We start from the raw sequence: 14,983 nt of genomic DNA on the forward strand, positions 1-14,983 counted from the left end.
CCCAAAAGTCTAGTTAAGAGATTCAACAAGACCCTGAAGGGCATGATCGCAGGTCTACCTGAGGCCATAAGGCATAAGTAGGACGTCTTCTTGCCATGCCTTCTCTTTGGTTACAGAGAGGTGCCCCAGAAGGGATTGGGGTTTCGTCCCCTTTAGCTTCTCTATGCCTACCCTTTTAGGAGTCCTCCAAGCATTGTCAAAGAGGGGTGGGAGAAAGCTTCCTGGAAACCACCCTGGGATGTGGTCAGCTACATGCTAGCCATCTGCAACCGTATGCACAATTTCTGGAAAAAGGCCAAAAACAACTGATAGGCCAGTCAAGGGGTAATGAAATACTGGTATGACCAGAAGGCCACTCTGGTGGAGTTTCAACCTGGCAACAAAGTATGGGTCATGGAACTAGTAGAGCCCAGAGCTCGCCAGGACCGCTAGACTGGTTGAAGTCAATGCAAAACAGAGAAGAATGTTTGTCAAGTACTATCCTTTCATACAAAACAGCATGCTACCACTACCAGTTCATGTCAGCAACACAGGATGCGAACAGTAGAGTTATGTCAGATAAGATGGTATATGTGGTGCTTCTTTCAAGGTCACATAACTGGTTCTGGACCTTGGAATCACCATGAACACTTGCACACTCTAGAGCATGGTGTCAGCAGAATTCAGGATACCGTTTTGACATTCCATTGGGTCAACCAAAGCAAGAATAATTTTCCATATACAATGTCCAATCAATAACTGGCAGCATCCATGCATCTAGATTCTGAAATTTAATGAGGGGGCAAAATTAACAATTACTGGGGCTAAAAATGAGTTGAAGTTTAGCGGGGTTAAATGGTAAAAACCCTCAGATGAGATTTATTCAGCATTATTACTGTCTTTTAGAAGCTATGCACTCTTGAAGAAAGACATGAGGAGTTAAAAACCACAAAAAGGTAAATAACAGGGACAGATAAGATGAAAGGAATAAAGATGGAGTGAAAGAATGAAGAAATAAAGTAAGATAGCAGTGTAGCGAAAGGACGGAAACATCAAAGGAATGGATGTAAAGAACAAGTTACTTACCTTCTGTAATGAGGTATCTGGTAGAGACTCCATCTAGCTGCAGATTCCTTACCTTAGAATTCCCTGGCGTCAGCTTCGAATCCGGAGTTGTTTCTGAGCAGTACCCTGCGCACGCCATCGGGCGTCGTCGTTCGGATCCGCATGCGTCGACCAGCTCTGCGTGCGTCGTCAGCGTAATTGGAGCTGTCTATGACATCATGGTTGTCTATATAGATGCCGTCTCGGCACAAGTATGTCAGTTCTTTTCCACAACTTCCCACGCCAGAAGCGCAGAGTCATGGAAGAACCAACAGTTATGGATTTTACCTCTTTGACTGTTTGAAGTAAAAATTCTTTCATGCCTTTAAGAAAGGCAAAAATGCCAAAATCATATATATACATATGTATATATAAATATATATATCTGTATAAAAATATCTGCAGAGCGGGGAGGCTTGGGTGGGTGTAAGGAATCTGCAGCTAGATAGAGTCTCTACCAGATACCTCGTTCCCGAAGGTAAGTAACTTATTCATCTGATAGAGACTTCTAGCTGCAGCTTCCTTACCTTAGAATAGATACCCAAGCTATAACCTCTGGCGGTGGTTTGAAGGAGATTTTTACACTAGGAATTCCTGTAACACAGACCGGGCAAAATGCCCCTCTCTTCTCACCTGGCTATCCAGGCAGTAGTGTTTTGCAAGCGTGTGCAAAGAAGCCCACGTTGCAGCCTGACAGATGTCCACCACCGGTACGCCACGTGCTAACCACTGGAGGCGCCAGTGGTAGCAGCTTTCCCCCAAGTAGAATGAGCTCTCAAGCCCTCAGGAGGCTGCTTCTTTGCCAAAGCGTAGCAGATCTTTATACAGAGAACGACCCAGCGTGAAATGGATCGTATCTGCACCTCCCAACCCTTCTTTGTACCAACGTACCCCACAAAGAGTTGGTCGTCCACCCGGAACTCTTTAGTGCGTTCAAGGTAGAACGATAATGCTCTTTTTGGGTCCAGCCGATGGAGACGCTCCTCTTCCTTAGAGGGATGCGGTGGTGCAAAGAAGGTGGGCAAGGTGATATTTTGACCCAGATGGAAAGGGGTCACCACCTTGAGGAGGAAAGAGACATGAGTTCTTAACACTACCTTGTCAGGATATATCATGATATAAGGTGGCTTTGAAGATAAAGCCTGCAGCTCACTCACTCTCCTAGCAGATGTAATTGCCACCAAAAAGGCTGTTTTAATAATGAGCAGCCGGAGAGGACAATTATGCAAGGGCTCAAAGGGAGCACACATAAGGAAGGTAAGAACCAAATTAAGATCCCACTGGGGCAAAACGAAAGGCACAAGCAGGCACAGATGCACAAGCCCTTTCAAAAACCTCTGTACTATAGGTGATTTAAACAGAGATGGTTGATCGGGCAACTGAAAAAAAGCCGATAAGGCTGCAAGATAGCCCTTGTGAGTCCCCAAGGAGGAACCCTGCTGGGCGAGAGACAATATAAACAAAAGAATGTTAGACTGAGAAGAAGAAAGAGGATCAATAGACCTCTCTGTACAATATGAAACAAAACGTTTCCAACGGCAGGCGTAGATCGACTTAGTAGAAGGACGCCTGGCTGCCAGAATGACGTCACAGACCTCGGGAAGGAGGTCATAAACCATCAACTGTCGCCGCTCAATCTCCACGCATGAAGGCGCAGAGTTGACAGGTTCGGGTGGAGAACCTTCTCATGCTGCTGCGACAGAAGATCCTCCCGAAGAGGCAGCCTGATTGGAGGACTGATGCTCATTTTGAGAAGCTCTGGATACCAAACTCTCCGTGCCCAATCCGGAGCCACTAGGATTACTTGGGCCCGGTCGTTCTTGATTTTCTTGAGAACTCTGGGCAGAAGTGGTATCTGTGGAAAGGCGTACAAGAGGCCTGAACTCCACTTGCGACGAAAAGCGTCGCCTAGCAATAGCCTCCTTGGAAACTCCAACGCGCAAAACTGCTGACGTTGTGCATTCTCTACGGAGGCGAACAGATCTAACCAAGGCTCTCCCCACTGCTGAAAGAGTCCTTGCGCCACCTCCGGAAGGAGACACCATTTGTGATCCTCCAAGCATTTTCGGCTGAGCTCGTCTGCCCTGGCGTTCAGAGAACCTGCCAGGTGTTGAACCACCAGGGTGATGCCCTGCTGTTCCAGCCATGTCCAGAGACATAAAGCCGCTTGACAAAGGGTCCACGACCCCACACCGCCCTGCTTGTTGCAGTACCACATTGCGGTAGTTTTGTCCGTAAACACCTGCACCACCTTCCCTTTCACAACAGGAAGAAATGCTTTTAATGCTAGCCGGATCGCCCGAAGCTCCAGCAAGTTGATGTGGAGCCCGGATTCCGCCGGAGACCAGTGACCTCTGATCTCCACCTCCCCCAGATGGCCGCCCCATCCCAGAAGTGACGCATCTGTCACTACCATTAGATCTGGTTGGGGAAGGGAGAGGAGTCTGCCATTGACCCAATCGCAGTTCACTAACCACCACTGCAGATCTTTTGCAGTCCGCTCCGAGATCTGAACCACGTCGGTAAGATTTCCCTGATGCTGTGCCCATTGGACCTTCAGAGCCCTCATGCGCCATCTGGCATGCTTGACCAACAGGATGCAGGAAGCCATGAGTCCCAGCAGCCTCAGAGTCTGTCTCACTGAAATCCAGGATAGAGGCCGAAACATCGGTATCATAACCTGAATATCCTGGACCCGCTGTTCAGGAGGATACGTCCGATATTGCACTGTGTCCAGAAAAGCCTCGATGAAAGTGAGCTTCTGAGAGGGAGTCAGGTGTGACTTTGGCACATTTATAGTGAACCCCAGTGAATTCAGGAGGTCCGCCGTCGTCTGGAGGTGGGTGACGAGAGCCTGGGGCGTAGAAGCCTTCAGCAGCCAATCGTCCAGGTGGCGGAAGACTGAAATCCCTGACCTGCGCAGATGATCTGCCACCACCACCATCACCTTTGTGAACACCCGAAGGGCACTGGTGAGACCGAAAGGAAGCACGGTAAACTGAAAGTGCTCGTGGCCCACCTTGAACCGCAGGTAACTCCTGTGGGCTGGCAGGATAGGAATGTGGAAATACGCATCCTGCAAATCCAACGCTACCATCCAGTCTCCTTGGTCTAGGGCAGACAAAACCTGAGCAAGAGTGAGAATCTTGAATTTCTCCTTCTTGAGGAAGAGATTGACGTCCCTTAAATCCAAGATAGGGCAAAGGCCTTGGTTCTTTTTGGGAATCAGAAAGTAGAGGGAATAACAACCACTTCCTACTTCTGATATCGGGACTCTTTCTATGGCTCCCTTGGCCAAGAGAGCCGTAACTTCCTCGCGGAGCAAAGCTAAATGGTCCTCCATCAGCCATTCCTTTGTCGGAGGGATAGAAGGAGGGAAAGACTGGAAGGGAAGGGAGTGGCCCTTCCGTATGATCTGCAGGACCCACTTGTCCGTAGTGATAGAAAGCCAGTGAGGGAGATGAAAACAAATTGAAACAACTCTGCATCCTCCAGCACGCCTTGAGACATCTTCTGTGCAAAGGAGAATTTTCTGACATTTTCTGTTGTTGCAGAATCTTTACCTTCTTCCACCCAGAGGCAGCCATTCTGCACCTTCATCTGGGGTTTAGTGGGCTCCTGCCCCCACTGGACACTTTAGTGACTCTTGGACTTGGTCCCGTTCCTTTCAGGTCCTCAGGTCCAGGAATCCATCTTCTGTGCTTTGCAGTCTGTTGTGGTCTTTGCAGAATCTCCTATCACGACTTTAGTGTGTTTCTGGGGAAGTAGGGTAACTTTACTCCTACTTTTCAGGGTCTTTGGGTGGGGCATCTTGGACACCCTTAGTGTTTTCTTACACTCCCAGTGACCCTCTACACACTACACCAGGCCTGGGGTCCAAAGTGGTTTGCATTCCACTTGCTTAGTATATGGTTTGTGTTGCCCCTAGGCCTATTGCATCCTATTGTATTCTACAGTGTTTGCACTACTTTTCTGACTTTTTACTTACCTGATTTTAGTTTGTGTGTATATTTACTTACCTCCTAAGGGAGTATATCCTCTGAGACATTTCTGACACATTGTCACTAAAATAAAGTACCTTTATGTTTAGTAACTCTGAGAATTGTGATTCTTATGATATAGTGCTATATAATATAAGTGGTATAGTGGGAGCTTTGCATGTCTCCTAGTTCAGCCTAACCTGCTCTGCTATAGCTACCTCTACAGCCTAAGCTGCTAGAACACTACTAATCTATTAATATGGGGTAACTGGACCTGGCACAAGGTGTAAGTACTATCAGTTACCCACTATAAGCCAGGCCAGACTCTTACATTCACTACCTGGCTTCCAAGAGAATTTGATCGGGCAAGACAAGGCGTCTTAGCAACATGACACTTGATACATCTCCTGCTAATGCTCATACAAACGACTTTTTATACAGTAAGTAATTTAATTATTGTACAAGTTGCTTACAGAAATTAGTTTCATGGGCTCTCCTGATGGCCCTTTTATTAAATCCACAGCTACTGGGAAAGACATTTCCCCTTTAAGATTTAAGAAGCCTCCAGAGCCACCTTGTGCCACATCTACGTCATTTTTTTAAATGCAAATGTGGCATTAAGGTGGCATTTCCCCCACACCATATTTACAAAGTACTGCAATGCGTGCATTATGCCATTTTGTAACCCCTTGTGCCACATTATACCTATGGAGGGGGGGGGCGTTCCGGCGCTAGGAGGCCTGACTAAATGGTGCAGTGGAATTTAACCAATTTCTCTTTGCCATTTTTTCTGTCATTTTTAACACCTGCTTAGAGCAAGCGTTAAATGGTGTACCCATTTAAATCAATGGACCTTTTGATGCCAGTGTAGCAAAGCGCCACAATAGCGTCAACATTTTTTACGCTAATGTTCTGTATGTTACTATAGGGCGCAACCATGGTGTTGTTCGGTGCTGATAGGGGGCTGCAGAAAAAGTGGCACAAAATTGATGCACCACTTTTTCATAAATCTGGGCCTAAGTTCTTTGAAAGTCACTGGCTACATGGATGATATTGTTCTAATCACTTTCTTTAGGTTTCTATCAATAACTTTTCTGTTGCTCAAGGTCTGTTTCTTGATTCCAAGCAGGTCAAGTTCTACCATGGATGAAAAATCCTAGGTCTGACTCTAAGATTTCCACGTGAGCGGATTGGTTTATGTGCTGCGGTTCAATTCCAAAACCCATCACAGTGTCTTGTATTATCATCCATGTGGTTTTTATCCTCATAGAACAGAGGCAGCCAATGCGCTGGGCTTGGACGATGCCATGAGAGAATTGGATGTTGGAGACTCCTCTTACGTGGTTCTGAACAGCTCATAGTGAACGCCACCAGGTAGTTATAGTTAGGGCCTAGTTTCTACAGAAAAAGCATTTTTTTACTTGCCTAAATTGTTGGTGCCAGTTGATGAACCTTCATGAAAACCGTTCAAAAATATTCGACGCTCATGTCAGCTGCTAACTGGAAACTCTCAGGGTGATCCGTCAAGAGGGGGCTGAGAAAAAGGGGGGGCAAAATGTATTTTCTTCATGTTAATTTCCATAGGAATTTTGAACAGCAATAGCGGCTGAACCAATGGACGGATTTACACCAAATTTGGCACAAAGCTAGCTCTTGGTTCAGAAAGCGACCTTTTTGTGATTTTGTGTAAATCTGTTTAGTAGTTTTCGAATTATTAAACGAAAACCAAATGTATTTAATATAAATGGATGCGGATCCTCTGCAGATTTGGCGGAAAAGCAAAGCCCCGATCGAATGGATGCACCTGACAGAAAAGTTGCGGCTGCCATTTTGTTTCTTGCATTGCCTGGGGGGGGAGGGTACAATCATATGAAGGGTCAGGATATAAGTATCCTGACCCAATAGGACACATGGAGGAGTGCCTTAGGGACTCCTCATGGACAAAAATAGCACTTATTTTTTTCAGCCAATCAACGGATTCGAGGATCCTCCTAAGATCCTGAAGAAAAGCAAGGCCCTGACTGGTAATATTAACATGTGCGTTAAACAAACTATAGAAAGTCACAGAAAAAAAAGAAGGTTACAGCGACGTACTAGTTAGGTTGACGTTTTACTCGGAAAGTAACTTTGGGCAACAATAACAGTTTCTTAAAATGGGTGGACTTAGCACACAAACAGCTGGTAAAAATAAGGCAGCACATAGAAATCTCATGCGATTTAAGCTGCACAATCTTACTCTATCATCGTCTTTAACATTTCCCTTGTCTCTTTTCGATGTTTCCAGAGACTTGAGGATGTGAGAGTCTGCTTATGGGAGAAAGCCCCTATAAATAGACTTGTGTTCCATGTAACAAAAACATCAGAATCAACAAAAAGTATAGAAACAAAACTCACTCTTTCTCGCAGCTGCCGATTATCAGATCTGAGCTCTGAAATTTCACTGTGCTGTTTGTATAAAGAAACCACAGAAAATCAGTCAAATTAGTGCATTCATTCACTGAATATGCAAAACAAAAAGACCGGACACTGGCAGTGGCTTTCCTGCACATTTCTTTCTAACATTCACCCCCAAATTTGGAGACATACAACGCATGTTTACCCTTTACAGAAATGTATATAAGTGATACATTATTACAGCATGGTGGCAACAAAAAAACATATATACCTATCATGCTACGAAGAATCCTCCACAAACGAAGGATAACAGATTGATTCTTAAAAGTAAACTAAAGTCTTTCACTAAAATGTATTTTACTGATGTTATATTTATGAGGCAACGCCAAAAAGCACTGAACTACCTAAGTTATGGAAAACTGCAGCTGTTCTTCCCTGCCATTTGCAGCTCACGCCACTACTGATGACAAATCAAATGACATCAATGACATCAATGAAGAAATCTCAAAATATATTGTTAAAGGTATAAATGGTCCTCGAGATACCCTGACCCGCATTAGCTCTTTAGGCACAGGATATGTAGACACAGTAGGAACAGTCATGCAGGAAAGACTTCGACTAGCGGCAGTGCAGCATTAAAGGGCTTACAGACAGGTAATTGCCATTTCAACGCAGAAGGGGAGAGGAATAGCAACCATGAGTGCAGGAGCTTGAGGAAAGGAAGCCCCAGTAAGTGAGACTCACAGCCAGCAGCTGTGGGCTTCTAGCAGCACTTTCTGAAGCCCGGGGACAGCAGGCCCATGCAAGGTACCTGGGTCTCCTGTCTTCCAGGCGGCTGAGATACGGCAGTCACACCAGTGTACCTCACTCCTAAGGGCCCAGGTTTGTCACAAAAGGCAGGAAAAAATTGACAAGCCAATCTAAGGGCATGGACTGAAGAGGCAGAAAACACTGAATGCTCTCTAACAGGATAGACATCCAGTGAACGACAAACTGTGACTGACCTCTGTAATACGAGAATCACAGATCTTACTAACCTGGTATTCTGATTCCCCATGAACCCTAACTGGAGAAGGAGGACAACACAGAGAAAAAGGATCAAGCACAGGTCCTGGAAGTCATGGAAATTGGTGTGAATCTTCCAAATTTAGGAAAATAAAGGCAACAGGATTAATCTGTTTGGTTATCACAAAGGAACAACCAAAATGTCAAGCATGAAACCACATTGGTATTTTTTCAAGGGGGCGAGAACCTCAAAAAAAACTAGACCTCATCTCCCACCTTAAACCTTAGGATAGGTCCTCTTAAGTCATCAGTTCTAGCAGTTATATAATCTGGTACATTTTAGATCAATCATTCAGTAGCTCAGAATAAAGCCTTTGTACGAAGTGTGCGTCAGCAGCCATTAGAGCAAAAGAGAAGCTAGAAAGGAACGAGGATAGAAAACTTGGATACAGAAAAAAGTAGAAACTTTATTAGCAGAGAGAATAGAGTTGCTATAAAGGAATTCTTCCAAATGTAAGTTGTTTTGAGTGGGGTCACATAAAGTTGTACGATACTGTTCAAGACTCTGGTTGACTTTCTGAAGGTACCCATTGGACTGAGAATGCTAACCTGAGGACAATGCTTGATGGATTCCCAGGGTAAGTGCCAACATCTTCATATGTGTTCAGAGCTCATGTCTGAAATTGTGGTCAGTGACTCAGTCAAGGCGGAGTGTGTCATCCAGAAATCTTCTTGCAATCATGCAAGATAGTTTCCAAAACAAAAAAGAGCCATTTTGGAAAAGATGACTACAGTAGCCATGATCACTTAATTCCCTCCAGAGAGTGGTAAATCCCCAATGCCACTTTTCTTAAATCTGTTGAACAACATTTCTTTCCAATATTTTGTTTTGTATAGCTAATATCGCATAACAGTGCTCAACTTGTTTTTAAAAAACCTAAGTGCTATAGAAGGTCGGGGTGTTAAATATCAAAGCTGGGTTGTCTTCATTCTACTTGATGCCTCTTCAATTGAACACCAGATACTCCCTGCCTCCTTGTCTCTCTCCTTTTCATTCCTGGTTTCTCCCTTTGCCACTGTTGTTCCGCCTTTCTCTTCCCTCTTTTCTGTTTCTCACTCTCTCGATCTCTATCAAAGTCTATTGTCAAAAATAAGTGCTGGATTTCAGTGGGCCCTTCCTGCAACCACCAGTTCAAACTAGGCACTGCTGCAGAACCTTTTTCATATCTAGGATGCAATGCAATATTTCTGTTGCACTGTATGGGTTTGAGAAAAAGCCTGTCTTGATGAACAAGTTACTTACTTTCAGTAATGCTGTTTTTCTGAATACTCCATCTAACTGCAGATTATTCACATTGTTCACATTGTAGATACAAGGCCAGACTAGATCAGGAGAATTTACTCAGCAATTCCCTAGAGCAGTGGTTCCCAACCTTTTGATTTCTGTGGACCCCCACTTTAACATTAATGGAACCCAGGGACCCCCACTGAATCATCATGGGAATCCGGGGACCCCGCCTGAGTCATTACTGGAAGCTGGGGACCTAATTTGTCAATATTTGTTAATATTTTTTTATTTTCTAGGCCCTCGCGGACCCCTTGAGAAGGCTTCGCGGACCCCCAGGGGTCCCTGGACCACAGGTTGGGAACCACTGCCCTAGAGTATCAATAGGTGGGGTCGTGCGGCACAGTGTCAAGTCCGTCCAGCCCCTGAAGTGGTGTGGGGTCTCTCCATAGCCCACACCTCATACTGACATCAGTTCCTTTCTTTCTTCACCTTCCAACGGGGGACCAAACTCACTCTAATTCTGTCAGGTAAGACAGAATTTTTTCTCAGAACTTTTCCAGTGTGCAAGGGACTTATCCCCTCCAAAAGCAATAGGGTTTCTCTATTATCACATTAGAAGTCGGTGACAGACCTGCACTAGGTTTTTCTCTGAAGTCTTGGCACTTCACATGATTCACCATCAGGTAAAGATGAATCTGAAGGTCATTCAGGATCACAAGTTTTATGTCGCTGAACACTGATGGAAAATCAGGAAGGCCCACTTGAGGTCAATGATGTGGACACATTCTCATTCCTGAGGCCAATTTGTGACCCATCTTTTTCGAAGGTCAAAGTCATCAGGTGAGACAAAGAAGAAACACAAGAAGTCTAAACATGGATCCGCTTTGTCCCTTAACGCCGACCATAGAGTCATAGAAAGTCCTGGGTACCTTCAGTCCATGAACCCTGTCTCAATCATCAGAAATGCTTCCAGCCCATGTCCCAAGCAACCCAATTTCCAGGTCCATTGTGGACGCCACAGCAAATCAAAGAATTCAGGCATGCCGTCATGCAGTGTTGCAGCTCTTCAGTATCCTACCACATTCCTCTGGAGCCCCTATAAGCACTAAGGATCCGAGGGGGCCTTCAGTTGTGTTACCACCTGCGGATCCTATCTTGACTATGGCTCTGCTTCCACACCCTGTTTCGGTCAGACCTGACTCCAGCTCCAAGTCCTATCTTCCTTATGGCGCCAAGACCAATGCCAAAGTCCCTAGTGCTGCAAAGCTGCAGGGCCATCCAACAGTTCTTTCGAGCTCTAAAGCATATCCACCGAAGTTGCAACCTTCTTGACTACTGGTCTACTCAAATTCAGAGACTGTACTGATACACTAGGACCCACATGACTACGATGGTGACCTCAACCAGACTTATGATGAGGAAAGAAAACCTATTCTTAGACCTATAAATTACAGGATTCCAGTGAGATAGATACTTCCCCTGACACTGGCCTGCAGTCACCTTCATCAGGCCAACCACATAAGAGTCTGCCTCCTTCACAATGATAATCCAGCGAGCAGCAGAGGCTTGATTTGACTCTTTCCACCACTGATGTCAAAACCAACTCCTTCACGGAGGTCCCGCAATCAGTACAGAAGTCAGAGGAGGCCCTCCTGCCTCTCGATGAGGCTCTCTAATACATTGCTTGTTACCTGGGTGAAACAAGGATCCTGTTTTGCCCTTCAACACTATGAGGGTCATTACAGCATTGGTGGTAAAAGCCGCTTACTGCCGTGCAGAAGACCGCCAACACACTGCGGTGGGCGCGCAAATCCACCACACCAAAGGTCAGTGATAAACTGGCGAAAACAAAAGCTCCACCGTCACGCCAACAGAAATACGCCCATGCTATCACGACCCACGAATCCACGCAGCTGTCTTTCGACCGCGGTATCCCATTGGCGGTACACACCGCCGCGCTCAAAATACACACACATCTCCAAAACACCACCACATTGGATAATTCAAAATACACACACCTGATACACATACACACACCACTCCCACACAATCAATACTATATAAAACACACACCCACATCACCCACAAACCCCTACGACCAAAAATGTAGGCGAAGACCAGAGAGACAGCACAGCATAGACAACCCCACCATACAGAGGCACACAACACCATCACCCACACTACTTCCACGCACTAAACACCACACACCACTATATATAACCACACTTATCACCACATACACCACCCCACACATCACCTACACCACTCCATGGCACGGCAAAGACACTCCAGGTTCTCGGAGGAGGAGCTCACGGTCATGGTGGAGGAAATCGTACGGGTAGAGCCACAGCTATTTGGATCACAGGTGCAGCACACCTCCATAGCTAGGAAGATGGAGCTATGGCGAAGAATAGTCGACAGGGTCAACGCAGTGGGACAGCACCCAAGAAATCGGGACGACATCAGGAAGAGGTGGAACGACCTACGGGGGAAGGTGCGTTCCATGGTCTCCAGGCACAACATCGCGGTACAGCGGACTCGCGGCGGACCCCCACCTCCTCCCCACAACTAACATCATGGGAGGAGCAGGTCTTGACTATTATGCATCCTGAGGGCCTCGGAGGAGTCGGTGGAGGAATGGACTCTGGTAGGTCAAATCTTAACTATCATATCACCCACCCTACCTGCATGCTATCACAGACCCCCACCATCACCCCCTCCCCTATCACTCCAACTCCTCACATATGTACTACTAACACAAACCACCCATCCCAACACCAAGCCCTGCATGACACAACAAAGCATGGACACCCATCACTAAAGCATGCCCACTGCACATACCCATAACACCCCCCTCAACCATCATCACACAAGCCCCCACACAGGAATGCTAGCACTGGGGTACACGCTCACCCACCCATTGCACACCATTACCCACACAGATGCAATAATCATGCTTTTACACCCCTGCAGGACCACTACCCAACGTCACCAGACAGGAGGGTCCAGACATCTCTACCCCACCCACAGAAGAGGCCCACAGTGATGACAGCAGCTCTGTCCAACTGGATCCAGATGACCAGCCCGGACCATCATGGGCCTTGGGACAGTCGGTTCCCCACACCCAGTCACAGGCCACCACAGACCTTCCACCCTCTGGTAACACCAGCACAGCACCCACCCAGCGGGCCCATAACTCCGTACCCAGGACACGTCAATCACCTGTGTGTCCACCACTACAGGGAACCCAGGATAACCCACCACCCCAACAACAACAACAGGGACCTGGGGGCAGTGGCAGTGGGCACACGGTCCAGGGGACGGAGGCCCAGGAACACAGGGGAACTGGGAGGGCTGCTGTGCGACAAGGGGTGGACAGGCCTAGGGAACCCACTCTCCACGAGGCTCTCTCCTCCATCATAGGAGCATACCACCACTCCCAGGAGACGATGGCAATGGTCCTGGCCAAGTTTCAGGAGACCCAGCGCCTGCAGGAGGAACAATATTTGGGGTTCAGGGAGGAACTCAGAACCATCAGCACTGCCCTGGGCACCATTGTAGGGGTGCTGAAGGAGATACTTAACACCAGGAGGGACACTGTGGCACTCCAAGGGGCCCCTGACACTAGCATGGACGAAGAACTGCCCACCACCTCCGCTAGTGGACAGGAGGCACCGCCACAGGACCACCACACCAGCACCCCCCTCCCTGCAGACGGAGAACCACCCTGCAAGCGGTCCCTGAGATCCAGGAACAGGACAGAGCACGATGCCAAGACCCCCGCCAAGAAATGGGACCACCCTGATTGTCATCCCACTGTCCCACTTTGTAACCCTGTCCATATTGGAACTGACCCAGCTCCACTTCCTATGCCCTGCACCTGTGAGACTAATAGACTGGACTCTGCCATGGACATTACTCCACCATCGCCCCTCACCATTATACCACCCCCCTCCAATATTTAGCACTTCAATAAACACCCTTGAAGCACAAAACAATGTGGAGTCAGTCTGTGATTTTGAAAATGTGTATTAGCAATGACAGTGACAAAATCCGTTCTCAAATGTAATGTCAACATACCTATGTCACACATCTCAAGTCCATGAGGAATGTAAGCAGATGACACGTTGGTAACCACACTTGTGAAACCGTAAGGGAAATGTACAACTCAGTTACCTTATACTGATTGAAATCGACAGACAGGATAGAGGTAGAAGTGTGAAAGTACTTGTTGTAGGCAGGAATGTGTTCTCACCTGTGTGTCACTGAAAATATTGCTGGATAACTGAGTCCCTGTTGTCAATGTCTTCTTCCTCTGCTTCCTCCTCATCACTGTCCACAGGCTCCACAGCTGCCACAACACCGTCACCTGGACCATCCTCCTGCAGAAAAGGCACCTGTCGTCGCAAAGCCAGATTGTGAAGCATACAGCAGGCCATGATGATCTGGCACACCTTCCTTGGTGAGTAGAATAGGGAACCACCTGTCATATGGAGGCACCTGAACCTGGCCTTCAGGAGGCCGAAGGTGCGTTCGATCACCCTCCTAGTCCACCCATGGGCCTCATTGTAGCGTTCCTCTGCCCTGGTCCTGGGATTCCTCACTGGGGTCAGTAGCCATGACAGGTTGGGGTAACCAGAGTCCCCTAATAGCCACACACGGTGCCTCTGGAGTTGACCCATCACATAAGGGATGCTGCTATTCCGCAGGATGTAGGCGTCATGCACAGAGCTCGGGAACATAGCATTTACCTGGGAGATGTACTGGTCTGCCAAATATACCATCTGTACATTCATGGAATGATAACTCTTCCGGTTCCTGTACACCTGTTCACTCCTGTGGGGGGGACCAGAGCTACATGGGTCCCATCAATGGCACTTATGATGTTGGGGATATGTCCAAGGGCATAGAAGTCACCTTTAACTGTAGCCAAATCCTCCAACTGAGGGAAAACGATGTAGCTCCGCATGTGTTTCAGAAGGGCAGACAACACTCTGGACAACACGTTAGAAAACATAAGCTGGGGCATCCCTGATGCCATGGCCACTGTAGTTTGAAATGACCCACTTGCAAGGAAATGGAGCACTGATAGCACCTGCACTTGAGGGGGGATCCCTGTGGGATGGCGGATTGCTGACATTAGGTCTGGCTCCAACTGGGTACACAGTTCCTGGATTGCGGCACGGTCAAATCTGTAGGTGATGATCAAATGTCTTTCCTCCATTGTCAACAG

General features: G+C 47.1%; 1 long non-coding RNA gene across 2 annotated transcripts in view; it reads right to left on the bottom strand.

Annotated features, from left to right (window-relative positions):
- LOC138249774 (uncharacterized) overlaps window positions 1-14,983 on the bottom strand; it is a 220,029-nt gene that overhangs the window by 62,684 nt on the left and 142,362 nt on the right. For both annotated transcript variants that reach the window (XR_011194841.1, XR_011194840.1), the window contains one exon: window positions 7,458-7,508. This is a non-coding gene — a long non-coding RNA (uncharacterized lncRNA). The remainder of the gene's footprint in view (window positions 1-7,457; window positions 7,509-14,983) is intronic.

Source organism: Pleurodeles waltl, chromosome 8, assembly GCF_031143425.1.
Source record: "Pleurodeles waltl isolate 20211129_DDA chromosome 8, aPleWal1.hap1.20221129, whole genome shotgun sequence".
Classification (NCBI taxonomy): domain Eukaryota; kingdom Metazoa; phylum Chordata; class Amphibia; order Caudata; family Salamandridae; genus Pleurodeles; species Pleurodeles waltl.